General features: G+C 38.9%; 1 pseudogene; it reads left to right on the forward strand.

Annotated features, from left to right (window-relative positions):
• LOC123826219 lies at positions 1 to 890 on the forward strand (annotated as a pseudogene).
• Positions 891 to 13,126: the final 12,236 nt, after the last annotated feature.

Here is a 13,126-nt window from a genome sequence, read left to right on the forward strand (position 1 = left end):
ATGGCTTCAAGAAAGGCAGGAGTGACTACCCTGGAGCAAGATGGGTAGTAGGCCCTGAGGCAAGATGTCCCTGCCCATGGGGATGTGCCGCTGGGCATTCAGCTATGATGATGCCCTGGAGGACTCTGCACCCATGACTCCTCCTATATCAGACATGGGCAGCATCCCCTAGAAGCCAGGGATTCCAGAGTGCAAGTATCAGCACCTTACCAATGTGGAAGAAGGAGAGGCCAGTGTCTCTTCCCCTGCTATGACTGTCATTGGCCATTGACAGTACGGACAACGTCCTATGGTGAAGGCTAAAGCCACCCATGTCATCATGAATTCTCTGCTCACAAAACAGACCCAGGAGAGCATTCAGCATTTTGAGCATCAGGCAGGAATGAGAGATGCTGGCTACACACTACACATGGGCCTTCCCACCGAGGAGGCCAAGTACCTTTGAGTGTCAGAAGCACTCCCCAAACTAAAAGTACGGAGTAGAGAGAAGCAGCCAGCCTCAGCCCGGTCCGCTCCCAGCAGCACCCCCACCACCCCTAGAGGCTGGTTTTCTTCTGGCTGTTCCGCAGCCTTCCCTGGCCCAAATCTTAGCACCATGGATTCTGGAATCAGGGATAAAGACAGAAACTTGGTAAATAAATGGAGACTCTTTGGATCAAGAGCTCTCCAGAAGTCTGATTTGGGAGGTTTTGCCACGCAGGCTTCCAGAGGAGCCCAGAAGCCTTCTCCAAGCAGGCTGATCCATGTGCAGGCTGTCTGAATGGCTAAAGATCCAATAACCTTCAAGCCGCCCAAGATGGGCATCCCAGTGATTGACAGGAAGAAACCCCAAATGGACCCAGAATCTCACACCCTGTGACTTGAATTTGCTCACACCCACCAGCTTCTAGAGTTTTCTTTTCCAATGACTCTGGATAGAGGGTGTCTTGCACCCACTCCCCTATTACCCTGGTTCTGAATTAGGAAAGGTTTGGGTTTTTTTTTTTTAACTTCTTAAATTGAGGTTAGAATTTAAGACATAATCGGCTTTTGAGAAACATTAGAGCAAATCCTGTCCTTGTGTGGAAGAAGCGGTTGTGTGTTGCTTTAATTTAAAGTTAGACTAAATAGTCTCAGCAGTGGTGTACAGGGGCCTTATCACCCGTGTCTGCATTACTTAGGCTAGACAAGAACCTGATCGCTGCTTACTAGGTAGATAATGCTTATGTAGTCCCTTTACCACGGTTAGCACGTGCATGGGCAGGTCATGGCAGAGAGGTGCTCACTGGCCAGTCTCTGGCCCTCTCGACTGCTGGTGCTGTGTGCTCCAGCCTTGTCAGTGAGGGGACCTACCATCTACCTGAACTCTGGGCTCCTGCTGCATGGAGACTGGAGCCCTCGCTCTCCAGCAGAAACAGTTCTTACTGCGGTGCCTCTGCAGACAGGCATTACCCGTCCCAGCAGGACAGTTTTGCTGGGTGGTGCCTCTCTGTCACATGCCAGCAAACACAAGTCTTGCATATCCTTCACTGCACTTTAAAGTGAGATTAAGGTAACTCCAATTGTGGAAAGCTTTCTCAGGGAGAAAATTCAGCCTACTGCTTTGGTACAAATGGACATCAAGTTTTTTAAAGTAAACATGGAAGTAACTCTGTAGGTTATAGTGTGTACGTTCATTGAAACAAGTGTCACCAGGGCCTGCAGCTCTTTCTGAGAGACAGGAGGGTGAAAAACTGTTCACATGTCACCATTTCCCCCCAAATGAGCCTCATATCTGCATAAACACAGCACTCATTGAGGAAAGGAGCTAAAGGAAGCAGCACCTGTTCTTTTCTCCTTGCTGTGGACGTGTTTGGTCGTCGTCCTGAGCGCTGTCTTGAATCCCTGTTTTTTTGGCTTTGGAAGGATCTTGTTTATGTGGCCAGCTGGGCTGACCTTTCCATAGAGTGGCCCTGGAGTCCCAAATAATGAGAACAACTAATGTATTTGTGTCCTCTGTTATGCTCGTATCTCTTACTTGTATTGACAATAAAAATCAGTACTGCTTCTCAAAAAAAAAAATAAGCCCAACAAAAGCCAGTGATAATTGATTAAGGGACTCCATTATGTGTAATATCTGGGCTAGCAGCAGTGATGGTGGCAATAAGGAAACAATGGACATTACTCTTGAGAAAATGAGAGATTCAATGTTGGATCTCTTCAGTTATATTTTAGGTTTTAGAATTATATTATTAGAGCATTTCTAATACTTCTACTAAAATTCTTCCAGGAGAAATAAATCACTTCAATACAGTGAGTGTGAAACACTTTAGCCTCTGCCCATGAAGTACTCTCACAAAATGCTTTATTATCAGAAACAATTATGTTGTAGCAGAGCAAATATTTTGATTGGATGAGCTGAAAAAAGATGACTTATAGAATATTTCTACAACTCGAAGCTAAGAACAATTGCTCTGAGAATTGAAATTTTATCTTACATATCAGTGCTCTGAATATTCCAGGCTTTCAGGGCATCTACTGACTCAATATACTAAAAAGCAAATAATCATTTATTTTTAATAATTCAGTTTTTCCTTCTTTAGACACATTATAGGTTATCAATGCCTTTTTTGTTATATATCCATTAAATTTTGACCCTCGTGAACAAAGGAACTTGTGAATTCTATAGCACTAGGCTGAAATTTTCCCCTGGTAAAAAAAAAATAGTTTAATTAATTCATAAACTTTTCTCATTTAAAACATATTTATCCTGTCTTTTATTCTCACTATAAATTGTAGCCATACTTCATTCTAATATATTCTGTTATTATTTGGTGCCTCAAAAGATTTAAAGGATGCCAATTTCCTGTGAAATTTATCAGGAAATATTCAGCAAAGCTGTTTAGAGGAAACTTATAAAAATACAACATACAAAAGATTGATGACATTGCTTACATTTTAGCATGTTTCCAGATTCAGTAACCTAGTTCCTTTCTGCCTTCTTTTGACATGAGTAAGTTTAATATTAAATATTAACTCTCTTCCCCATAAAAATACATATATATTATTTATTTAGGATGGATTTGTTATAAAATTATTTAGAGATTTTCATACTCTACTGCTATGCTTATATAAGGATCATTTATCCTTATTTCATATGATTGGCTCTCCTTATAAATTTTATTTGGTAGTCTTATCACACACCCCTGCCAAAAAAAGAAAAAGAAAAAAGAATAGGGATCCTCCTTCACTGGTGGGGGAGGGAAATCTCTGCTTTATTTTAGCACCTTCCTAATATCTTCTCCGGAGAAAATGACCTATTTAATTTAATGATTCAAATTCCGGGAGACTGGTCTGGCCGTGCAACCTCAGGTGTTAGGTATCCATGTGTTTAAAGGCCATTCCCTGCTGTCATGTTAATTTTAGGTGTCATCTTGGCTGGGCTGTGTTGCCATGCTGTTTGGTCAAACTCCAGTCTAGATGTTGTGGGTGGAGGGTGGGTAAATAGGGCTATAAGGGGACTAAATAGCAATGGAAGAAATAAAACTAAAAAAAAAATATAAAACAAAAAAACCCATTTAAATCAGTAGAAATGAGTAAAGCAGATTACTCATACCCTCATTACCCTTGATAATGTGTGAGTGGGTCTCAGTCCATCACTTGAAGGCCTTAAGAACAAAGACTCGGGTTTCTAGAAGAGGAAGGAATTCAGAACAAGACTTTGATATCAAAGTCTTATCTGAGTCTCCAGCCTGCTGGCCTGTCCTTTAGATTTCAGATGAGTCAGCCTCTGAGATCCTGTGAGCTAATTCCTTGTAATCAATCAGTCTCTCCCTCTCTCCATGCCTCCCTCTCTCCCTCCTCCCCTCTTCTCCTCTTCCTTCTCCTTTCCCCTTCCTACTCCTCCTTCTCATTCTTCTCCTCCTTTCTCTCCCTCCTTCTCTCCCCCCATCTCTCTCTCCATCTCTCTCTCTCTCTTTCTCCCCTTCCCTCCCTCCCTTTCTCTCTGGATATGAGCTCTGTAGAATATACCTGCTAATACATCTCTCCCATCACTTTTTTATTCTTTTTATATTTGGCTTGCTCAGGAAATTGACCACATAGGACCAGTTCCATTATTAGTATTCTTTCTACCTCACCATAGTTCTTCCTTCTTGAGCAATAAAGATCTGGAACTTCTCCAGAGTGAGGGAAGCTGAGACTATGGGCTCTGGCCCAGCCCAGGGACTCCCACATTGAGTCTTACTGGTGCCTGGCAAAAATGAAGTGATCCTCTTCCTGATATTTGCAGCTCCTTTGGGAACAACTCAGGTTAGGAGGGCAGGATGGGCCACAGGACTCTTTGGATGAAGCTAAGTATCATCAAGTAGAACCCTAAATCCTACCTGATCTGCAAACATATCCTAATGAAATTTCTTGGGGGTATGAGGGAGCAGTTCTACTTTGCTTGAGGCTAAGTCTTCTTCCATCACATGATGGAATCTCTCTGGTCAGAAGATATAGAAAAGAGAGTCACAAAATCTCATCTGTTCTGCTCTCATTCTACGACCATCACTGAATTATTAGCTTTACTTTATCACGTAAAGTTTAAATTCACACCATAATCCTATAGGTAAACTTTGTCACGAGAGTGCTCAAGGTCACACAGCCCCTAAGTGCAGCTGACGTCCATCCTCATGAAGAAGCATGCCCTTCACAGCTCCCACAGTTCCTTTGCTGGCCAAGGGGATGGAAGTCCCACAGACCCACCTCAGACCTGAGGATGGGCCTTAACTTTGAAGTCTCTGCAGGTATTTGAATGATATTTTCTGAATGCCAAATTAGTTAGGTATCCACTAAAGTTCATGTTCTCATTTTTTTCTAAATTATAGAGTTGGGCTGAGATTTAGCTGTCTTACCAGAGACCACATTATCTCAGCCTTCACTGCAAGTAGGGACTGTCATGTAAGTGAATTCTCACCTGGCCCCTGACATTTGCATGCCTTGCTGGAAGTACTCTGTTCTTTCTTCCCGCTGGATGAGATGCGCAAAGCAAGGTGGCTGCTTGAAGGTGGCAGAGCCCCTGTACTTCGGGTCTCTGAGTCAGGGCATGTAGGAAGCTACCCACTGCCCTAAAGCACCCACCCTGGACTATTGTATGAGTGAGAAATAGACCTTTTTTCAGTACTTTAAGACACTGAATTAATACTAGAACTCTTGCATCAGCATAACAGCTTAGTCTATGTTAACCAGGGAGCATTTTGTTTATATTTTTAGCCCATTTATTTAACATAAAGGATTTTACTATGTGAAAACATGGTGCACTAAAATAGATTTGTTTCATTGGTGAATTTATCCTGATGATTCAGTTGATGTCTTTATGCAGGGCCAAAATTCACCATCAAGTCAATAAATTAAAAAAAATTCCATTGAATTTGTTGGCAGTCAGTATGTAGAAAAATTATCTGGTGATTGTTGACTGATTCTTTCTGCTCCATTTTAGTAGTGTGTGGTCTCAGTGCCAGATCAGGTGTGTCCTGCCTGCAGACCAGCAGGGGTATTTTTATTCCTTTGCTTCCCTCCACTGTAGCTATAGCCTAAACTTATCTCAAACAAGCTATGTTTCTAGAAACATTAATAACAAAGAAAGACATATTTCCAGCCTTTGTTTGCCTTTGTTTCTTTGGGTAACGTTCTGTTGCCATCAACTTCTATAGTGTCTTTGCTAATGGCAGGCCTTCCTCCTCACTGGTCACTGGGCGAGGCCTGCTGACTCCTGGGCAGGGGATGCCTGGGTGCTCATAGGCATTTCTGATTCCCCATGACTATGATGTGGTTATTTTTATGGAATAATTATTATAGAAAGATGTTTCCAACTTACTATATTTTTTCTTTCCTCATATAGCAGCTTAATCTAGTGTCTCAACCATACACTTAAACTTGTTTTCATGATCTTGGAACAGGTGGGCACGTATTTTGAAATGTCAAATTCCATCAGCCTGGCTGAATATAGATATTCCATGTGGTAATTTCCAGTTCAGCTAAAGGGGGGCAGGGGGAAAAGATGATCTGTCAAAATAGCGGTGAGTGATTTTAGTCATCATATCTCACTTTACCCCTACTACAATTTTATTTCTTTGTTGTAAACTTCTACTTTTATTTGTCATGGCTCTGGAATTCTCAGCTGTGTGATATAAGTTATGAAAACATCCATTGGATCCGATCACATTTTTTTAATCAAAACCTATTGCACTTGAAAGAAATACAAGGTCTTCAGCTTGGCCCACAATAGGCATTGATTAGATCCATGCCTTCATAACTCTGTGTTGTGGTAATGCATGTTTTTATCATTCTCTAGACACAGTGACCTTTGTAGGGGTTATTTTGGTCACTTTTTAAAATGGTTTGAACATTCATAAAAGCCTTTCTAAACCTTCTAATAAGGTATCCTGCTCTAACTGAGCATAATAAAATTGCAATTTGCTTTTGTGTCTGATTATTAATTTAATATTTGTCAATTCTCTACATTGAATACCTATTGTTTTGCCTGTTCAGTACACTTTCTTCTATGTCTCCTGTGAGCAGAAATAGTTTTCTGTAAACTTCCTCTCCCACCTCACCTATGTGATTTCTCTCAGAAATGTCTGTTATATAATTATAAGTCTGCCACAGCTACACTTTTATAATAAAGCCATGGGCACCTAATTCCACTGTGCACCTTCTAGTCACAGGTTATTGGAAAAGGGAACAATCAGAATTCTTTCCTACAATTTTTCAGACTGTAGTTATGAGTCAATCCTTTTCTAGTAGTATTTTGGTGCTTTGGCAGCCTTTCCCCCAAATGTGGGGAAATCCCAGTCATCTACAATGAGCTGACATGCAGAAAGAATCAGATGTGAAAAAAGGATTCAGAGTACCAGTGGTATTTGAGTGCCTGATTCCAGTTAGAAGCCAGGTAGCAACACTGACCTTAGAGATGGACTGATTTAAGAGATACCCCAGTTTCTGTGGCTTTCATGCAAGTGAGTTTGAGTTGGATTGCTGTTACTGGCAGTTAGGCTCCACAAAGGCACACTTTTTGGCCAGGATTTACCTTTTTCCACTTTTCTTCAGAAGTCTTTGTGTGGTTTTGTAAAGGAGGATCTATTGCTAAGAGTGTATTAAACTACAAAGGAACCAAGTACTAATAATCCTACTTCTATGACTTCTTCATTTCATGCTACACTGCAAATATTTGTGTGAAAGTTTTTTGTTTTTCTTTGTTTTGAAACCTAGAAAGTGTCCAGGCTGTGAAAGTTTCTTTAAATGATAGATTGAATATTTAATTTAAAGCAACCATTCTAGATTATTTTTGTCTTGTGTTCTCTTCTTTTCTATCCCTCTAAAATGTAAACACTTATTTGAAAATAGGTTTAAAAGTTATCATCTTGAAAAAGTTTGTTTTGCTGATTTCTCACATTGTAAACTTCTTAAGTTCTGTTGTCTTAGAGATGGGTAGAGAGGAGCTGACAGTCTTTCCTGAAAGTGTCCCACCAGCAAAGGCTTCTGGGATCCAACTGTGTGATGCAGAAATGTGGGCTCTCCCCATCTCTCAAAACTCCCAGCCAGGGACCAGGCTCTTGCCACTTCTCCACACGCTTAGAATATTTCAGGGAGTCAAGTCAAGTCGGAACCACGTTTCCTACTGTTTCACTGTAATTATTTATACAACAGATGCAGGCAATCCATCAACATCAGGAGAAACTATGAGAAAACTGCTCCCGTGACTGTAGATACCAGGACACAGTCTTAAATGCTTACTTAAAAATACACTATTATTTTCACCATTTGAAAAAAATCGTTAACATTTAAGTATATGTTTGGAGGTGGTTTAAATGTAAGTCTTATGGAAATAACGATTGTATAATTAGGTCTGAAAAGCAGTAATAATGACAATAGTAACATGTGAGTAATCTTATATACTTTACAGAACACTTCCTTAGCCATTCATACATTTAATGTGCTCAACAGCTCTTAAGAGGTAACATTTTAGAGATGACAAAAATAAGTTTAGTTGACTAAAGTGATGGAATGAGTATTGCCAGATAAAATACAGGGCATCCAGTTAAATTTGAATTTCAGATAAACAATATTTTTTTAGTTTAAATATGTTCTAAATATTGCATGCTTATCTGAAATTTAAATTTAACTGAGTGTTCTGCATCTTTATTTGCTAAATCTGGGAATCCTAGATAAAACTATGGTCACAAAGTTAGTAATTGGCAAAGCAGGAAGTCCACTACAACCAATGGAGAGGATGATGGTTGACCTGAACTTTGAAGATTCTAGTATATACTCAGATGGAATTATTGTCTTTGTCAGGACATTGAAAGAGGCATAATTCTTTACATCCCAAATCAGGTGTGAAGCAAGTTTAAAATTGTTCATGAACAAGCAGCAATTCCAGTGTGATTTAAAAATATGTGACGTGTATTAAAGCAGGTATTGCTAAGCATTAAGTAGGCAGATTTCTTTACTGGCTACCCTCCACAGCTACCAATTATCAAGGGTTAATGACTTCTTTGAATGCAATGGGTGTTCTGGGATATTTACAAAGAACTAATCCACCATTTAAAAAACTGGCCAATGGTTTTCAGGTTGCAGTTTAAACCCTGAAAATAAATTCCAAAAGGGACATTTCAAGGACAAAAGAGAAGAACTGTTGGCCTCTTGAGCCCTTTGGCAATAGTGTCAGAAATAAGTCAATGAATCGATGGTGGAAGACTTGATTGGGTTTCTTAGTTTATTCTCCAGGATAGATACGTATAGATCCTACTAAAGTAATATGTATTTCTTCCTAATGGCAGTTTTTAGACTGCTAAAGCTGTATGTGACTACAGAGATAAATAGGTAAGAAGACTATCATTTTATCAACAGAAGTTTTATTTAAAAATTGATTTTTAATTCTAGTTAGCAATCATAGAGAAATTTTAAAACAGAAATATGGCATTTCTTTTTAGACGTGAAGTAACAGTTCTGTAAATTACTTTATAACTAGTGTCAAGCTAGACAGAATTGGTCAGTGGTGGCTGGTTGTGTTACTTGACTGTAATTGTGAGGAACATATTACAGGTTTGTGCTTAGCAAACAGCTTCCTCCTTTCACTGGGAATACTCACAGAACACCAAAAATTAATGCCCAGAGAAGTCAGGCCATTGAAAATCCCAGGGAGTGGAAACTTTTCTCTAGGTGACAGAACTAAAAGCATGAGAAAATCAGCTGGAATGATACACAATAATAGCATCACTTTATTATGTTTTAGATCTATCACTTTAGAGATTCACTTATACATTTTAATATTTCTGAACTGAAGTAGCCACCAAGAAACATTCCTGGTGCGTGCCTGTAGTGCCAGGAGAAATGATCACCTAGATCTCTACTGTGGAATGAATGATACCAGAGAGCATTCAGGTAGCCCTAAACTGTTTGAGCATAAATTAGGTAAGAAACATTGAATAGCTTAATGCCATTGGTATGTTCTTCTTGGGAGAGGAGTCTGTTCAGGTCCTGTACCTATTTTTTAATTGGATTGTTTGTATGTTTGGCATTGAGTTGTATGAGTTCTTTATATATTTTGAATATTAACCCCTGTCAGAGCTGTTTTTACAAATATCTTCCATTCAGTTGGTTACCTTTTTGTTTTGTTGTCAATTTCTTTTGCTGTGCAGAAGCTTAGTTTGATATCATCCTTATCTTTTTTTGGGGGGGGGGGGCTTTATTTACCTTGCCTTTGTGGTCTAATTTACAAAATGTCCTCTATGACCAAAGTTCATAACTTTAGTGTGTATGTTTTCTTCTGTGTAATTTATTGTTTCAGATCTTATATTTAGGTATTTGATCCATTTTGAAGGAATCTTTCAAAGGGGACACTTGGGGACAAACTGTAGTTTAGTTTCATTCTTACGCATGTAGCTTTCCAATTTTCTCAGCACCATTTATTAAAGAGGTTTTCTTTTCTCCATTTTGTGGTTTGACTCCCTTGTCAAAAATTGTTTGCTCATATACATGTGGTTCTATTTCTGGGCTCTCAATTCTGTTCCATTGGTCTGTGTGTCTGATTTTCTGCCAATACCATGCTGTTTTGATTATCATGGCTCTGTAGCATAATTTGAAGTCAGGTAGTGTGATACCCTCTGGCTTCATTCTTTTTTTCTCAGGATCACTTTGGCTGTTTGGGGTTTTTTTGTGGTTCCATCCAAATCTGATGATTTTTTCTGTTTCTTTAAAAAAATGACACTGACATTTTGATCAGGATTGCATTAAACTGTATATTGCTTTGGATAATATGGTCATTTTAACTAGATTGATTCTTCCAACCCATGGACACAGAACATCTTTCTATTTCATTGTGTCTTTTTCAATTTCTTTTAATAATGCTTTGTAGTTTTCAGTATGTAGGTCCTTTATATCCTTTTTAAGTTCATTTCTAGGCATTTTTACTCTTTTGGTTATAGTTGCAAAAGGATTTTTTTTCATTTCTTTTTCTGGAGTTTCATTGTTAGTGTATAGGAAAGCACTGGATTTTTGTACATTGAATTTGGTGATAGAAGATGATTTGACTTTAGGTGGTGATAACACAGTGGAATATAAAGCTCATGTATTATAGAAATGTACCTTTGAAACCCATATGATCCTATTAACCAGTGTCACCCCAATTAATTTAATTTAAGAAAAGGAGATTAACACTTAACTACAACATTAAAGACCATTAAGCCCTGGTATAGTTTTTAAGGGTAATGCTAGACATTATAAATTTTTATGAAACAAACATATTTGGGAAGGAGTAAATTACTTATATCTAAGAAAACTAACTCATATGTGATGTTGGAAGAATAGATCAAAGTACAGATAAATAATAACACATTTAATTAAGGACGGACATGCCCAAGACTGTTTAGGAAGCTCCTTGGGAAAAGCCTTACCTGAGTCTGAACTTCAGGGACTCGGGTACATGTGTGCTCTTTCCATTTTACTAGAGCAGAGAGATCAATGAATTATGGTCATATATGAAATCAAGTTGCTGTTTATCCCCATAAGTTATCGGTGGTGCACTGTGGGAGAATGAATAACACCCATTTCCTGCATAAAACTCCTTTCTCTAGGAATTGAGCTTACTTACCATTCCCTATGTAAATTCCTTACACTGTTTAAGTGGAGATCTGTTGATGTGTTGACCAGATAAAACAGAAAAGTCCAAAGGGATCTTGCCACAGGCAGCATAAGGGAGCAAATTATGAATACATTTGCGATTGACTCTCTAGTGTTTGTCCCCCAAAAGGTACAAAGCAGATCAGAATGGTCCTGCTATTTGCTGGGATGGTATCAAGGCCATGGGCACAGTGATTGTTTGCCCCTGAGCACAAGGAAGCAATGCCAGTTCCACTCAGAGAACTGAAATGTTTGACCTTTCGACAGAGGATTGAATGCAGGATAGAAACTAGATAAATAGTCTGGACGTTGCATGTGATACTGAATAAAAGCTCTTGTAAAATTCTTTTACCAGTTTTCATTACCTTCTTCCTCAAGTGTTTGACTCATGGCAATTATATAAACAAAATCCACTCTAGTGCTGATGGTCTCTAATTTTGGCAGATAAAACAATATCCTCTGATCAAGTGAAGAGGAGTGGCATTGCCAACTTGCCTCACTGGAACCTAGTTACCTGACAGCATGTTGGGGAAAACATGAACCCTACAGAAAGGGTTTAGTGGTCCTTGTCTTACCTCTTTCCAAAACAGGGAAGGTGACGAGGGAGAAAGGAATTGTCGGTAAAGTCTGAGCCAGGGAAACATGCATACAGGCATTAGTGTGATGTACAATAGCATCTTAGCCTGTAATACCTTTGAACATGCCGTGTATCCCCCAAAGCAAGAAGGACTAAAGGAGCCAGGGATGCTGTTATCCAGGATGGAAAGTTCATGGGCAGCAGAACATTCTTGAGGAGAAGCTTATTGGAGAACTTTTTAGAAAGCATAGAGATACTGTATTTTGCTGTGTATGATGCATACTTTTTTATCCAAAGTTTTGAGGGAAAAATACGGATGCACTTTATACATGGGTAATACCTGAAATACCTTGTATCTGTTCTTACATTTGATAATTATTTGTTATATAAAATTTTGTGTACCATAGTATGTTCAAAGATACAATTTAAAATTCTTTTATAATACAAAAATATGTATCTAAATGTAAATAAATAAAAAGCTAAATTAAAAAATTAAACCAAAGACTTTTTTTCTGAAGCTTGGGCCAAAAAGTGTAGGTGCACGTTATACATGGCAAAATATGGGTATCTCTCCTCTGCCCAAATCCACTTAAGCAGCTATGCTTTACCATGCCAGATAAAGGAACCATCTACATGACTCAGAAACTTGCAGCTCTGAGTGTTGATGTCTCTGGCAACAACTTAAAAGACTGCCAGTGTCTCCACTTTCCAGCAAGGGTGTTTTTCCTGTGAGGTTTATGTAGATACTAAAATATTTGTTTCCAAGAGGGAATGACAGGTGGATTTGTGGATTCTGGCTCTGTCTCACCACTAGGGCATGCTTACCAGAAGTCTACTTCTGAGGGGCTGCAGAATCCCACTGGAGATACTTTCTCTGAAGAGAGGAATCAAGCACAAAGGCTTGACCCAGCAACAAAACACTGGTCATTAGAGGGTGTGTGTGCCTTTTGAACTAAGGCTTGTAGTAGAACCTAAAAGGTAGGGATTGAGAACTGCAAGAAGACAGCTGAAAACCCTGTTTGTAGTAAGACCTAAGTCAGATACTAGAGAGTAATGTGGCCCTCCATTGGTAAACCTCTAACAGAACATCACAGAAAAATAAATGGTGAAATGCCTTTGCCCTTAACCATGGAATATCAAACAGATGTGGCACACTGGAGGCTCCATTTCCATCTGTAAAATAGTAATAACAATACCAGGATATTATGCTATAAAGAGTTATGTGCTATGCAATGTTAGTTCATATGTAATATTAGGAGTGGAAAGAGTATCAGAGACTACATATTCAATAAATAAAGCAGGAAGGAAGGAAGGAAACTAATAACTAGAATGAGTAACCCTTGTAAGGCCATAAATATTGTTTGTAAGAAATTCATCAGTAGAGTTCAGTTTTATTTACTCCTACATCCAGTATTTTTCAATATG

This window comes from Phyllostomus hastatus, unplaced genomic scaffold (genome assembly GCF_019186645.2).
Source record: "Phyllostomus hastatus isolate PE091 unplaced genomic scaffold, TTU_PhHast_1.1 phas_contig_80, whole genome shotgun sequence".
NCBI lineage: Eukaryota > Metazoa > Chordata > Mammalia > Chiroptera > Phyllostomidae > Phyllostomus > Phyllostomus hastatus.